This window comes from Phocoena sinus, chromosome 13, assembly GCF_008692025.1.
Source record: "Phocoena sinus isolate mPhoSin1 chromosome 13, mPhoSin1.pri, whole genome shotgun sequence".
Taxonomy (NCBI): Eukaryota; Metazoa; Chordata; class Mammalia; order Artiodactyla; family Phocoenidae; genus Phocoena; species Phocoena sinus.
Genome location: NC_045775.1, coordinates 68,460,706 through 68,463,812, shown reverse-complemented (window position 1 = coordinate 68,463,812; position 3,107 = coordinate 68,460,706). Strand labels below are relative to the sequence as shown.

The 3,107-nt window shown below is 36.8% G+C and overlaps 1 pseudogene; it reads left to right on the top strand.

The window, feature by feature from the left end:
• The first annotated feature begins 345 nt into the window (after positions 1-345).
• On the top strand, positions 346-899 carry LOC116764444 (annotated as a pseudogene).
• The last annotated feature ends 2,208 nt before the right edge of the window (positions 900-3,107 follow it).

Here is a 3,107-nt window from a genome sequence, read left to right as displayed (position 1 = left end):
ATTCAAGCCTGAGTTTTTCTAGCACTTACTCCCTAGTTATTTTTTTTTCTGTTAGACCAGTTCATAATGCAGATAATAGCCTTTTACAAGTGACAGCAATTCCTACAAGACAGTCTAAATCTAGAAACTGCAGCAAAAGATCTTAATTGTTTTGGTTTTCCTTCAAGTCTGGGAATATTTTTCAGAGCTTCCCAACCTGTTTCTGCTTCTTTCATGGCAGACCCAAACAAGAGAAGTGAGCCTACCAAACTCATACATTAAGCTCCATAGAGACAGCGTCAGGGCGAGTGAGAGCCGGACGGGCACTGGGCGACTCTGTGCTTTGCAGAGGAAAAATAATTAAACATGGGCAAAGGAGAGCCTAAGAAGCCGAGAGGCAAAATTTTCATTCTTTGTGCAAACTTCCTGGAACACAAGAAGCACACAGATGCTTCAGTTAGCTTCTCAGAGTTTTCTAACAAGTGCTCAGAGAGGTGGAAGACCATGTCTGCTAAAGCGAAAAGAAAGTTTGAAGACATGGCTGAGGCAGACAAAGCCTGTTATGAAAGAGAAATGAAAACTTATATCCCTCCTAAAGGGGAAACAAAAAAGAAGTTCAAGGATCCCAATGCACCCAAGAGGCCTCCTTTGGCCTTTTTCTTGTTTTGTTCTGAGTATTGTCCAAAAATCAAAGGAGAACGTCCAGGCTAATCCAGTGGTGATGTTGCAAAGAAACTGGGAGAGATGTGGAATAACACTGCTGCAGATGACAAGCAGCCTTAGGAGAAGAAGGCTGCTAAGCTGAAGGAAAAGTACAAAAAGGATATTGCTGCATACTGAGCTAAAGGGAAGCCTGGTGCAGCAAAAAAGGGAGTCGTCAAGGCTGAAAAAAGCAAGAAAAAGAAGGAAGAGGATGAAGGTGAGGAAGACAAAGAGGATAAGGAGGAGGAGGAAGATGAAGAGGATGAAGACGATGATGATGAATATGTTGGTTCTAGTGCAGCTTTTTTTTCTCATCTATAAAGCATTTAACCACCCTGTACACAACTCACTCCTTTTAAAGAAAACAATTGAAATGTAAAAAAACAAAAAAAAAAAAAGGATAGGCTGTAGGGTAAACTACATGATTTTTAGGAACACTGGATTACTGAGAAGAGATTTCTGAGAAAAAAATACCTTAGGTACAGCACAAAGACATCTCATCTCATCCCTGTAAATAAAATCCTTTGATTTAACTGCATTTTTTTTACAGTGCAAATGTTTTACCTTCTTTATGGCTCAATCCTAAGTAATATGGGTAAAAACATCCATTTGAATGATTAATAAAGATCAGCTGTAAAAGGAAAGAGAGTAAAGTTAATGGATTGGGAAGTAGAAAAAAAAATATTTTAGAATATTGTTATAAAGGGATTGAATATGGAGATTTTGAAAGAAGCAGACAGAAAGGAGACAATAAATGCACCAACTTGGGCATTTTCATTTTGTTATTCCAGTGTCCATAGTACCATCCCTAATTCACAGTTGAATTCTTAGTCTAAGGGAGACTCAGTGAATTTGAGTAAATTCTATTTTGAAGAAGTTCTTATTTTCTCTGTGAGGTTTAAGGTTCTCATTTTATAGGAAAAATTCAGAGAAAGACAGAGGGAGGTCTTTGGGGAACTTCAGTAAAATAACAGGTAATTGTCTTAGCTGCTTCTTATTTTTTATTTCTTCTTTTATTCTTCTTTCCTTCATTCCTTCCTTTGTAGTTTTTTTTCTTTCAACACTTCTTAAATTTCTTTCTTCTTTCCTTCCCTCCACAAATATGCTCTTACATTTTGAATATGGTAAATCCTTTACAAGGTGCTAAATATGGAAAAAAGAATGAGACTTTATTTCTGTGCCAAATTTATAGTCTACTGTTTCTATTACTATAAACAAGTACAAAGAAGGAAAGCCAGTTTCACTATATAGATTTTAAAGTACCAAGTTGGTTCAATTTTAAATTATAAATCAGATATAAAAGTTATAGGTTTATTTAGGATTCTAATTTTGTAAATGAGAGGTAATAAGATTGTGATTAAAAATTATCTTCAATTAGACAGTACAGATGTTGGTATCAGGGTATTGGAGCTTTTGCTATTCTTAACCTAATCTTCCTGTATATATGCTATTTTTTAGATTTGTCATTTTTTGTATAATTTAATTTCTATGTCTGTGATATTTATTATCTGGAGGCATTGAGGAACTCACACTCTGAGACAGGATCCACCAGAGCCCTTGGCCCAGATAGAAGTATAGGGGTGGGGGTTCTTGTTAAAGGGAGAGTCAGGGGAAGTTGAAGAAGTTCAGTATAAATTTATATGTATTTTGTGTATTTGCATTATTTTCTGTGAAAAATATTCATCTTTTCATCAGCTATTCAGAGAGATCTCTGATTCCCTCAAGTATATAGCTGATAGGTCTGAATTAAAACAAATTAAATATACTACTTTGTATTTCACTGGTTCTTTCATATATATTTTCAGTTTGTTCCACTAAAAGATAAAGATTTTAAGAACTTTGACACACATTGAGACAGGAAGGAAGGGGGCAGGGCACAACTTTTAAAAGAATGACATAGCCTAAGGACACAACATAAACTGATTAGAACCAAATAGGTCAAAGGTGGTGGACGAGTTGACTTCCACTAGACATTGAGACTCAGTATATGCTCATTATAACACATCAGCAAGCTAAATGACACATCCACCTGTGCCATGACAGATCCAAGGCTGACCATAAAAGGCCAAGAAGTGGTCAGTGGCCCAATTCCTGGAAAACCGAACCCGTTCTCCAAAATAGTTGGAATAATCTTCCCACTTGTTAGCCTATGAAATTACCCATCACGTAAAAACTAACAACCCCTTACCCTGGGGCCTCTTGACTTTTAGATGACCCACACTCTGTCTATGGAGTGTTTATCTCCCTGAATAAATCTGCTTTCACTCTACTTTGGCTTTCTCTTAAATTCTTTCATGTGAGAAGCCAAGGACCCTCACTTGGTGGCCTATCCCAGGGATTTGCCCGAGACCTGGGACACGAGCATCATCTCACGCCCCATTTTCTTGCAAAAACATCAAGAAAAAACAACTATTTTAAATTGAACT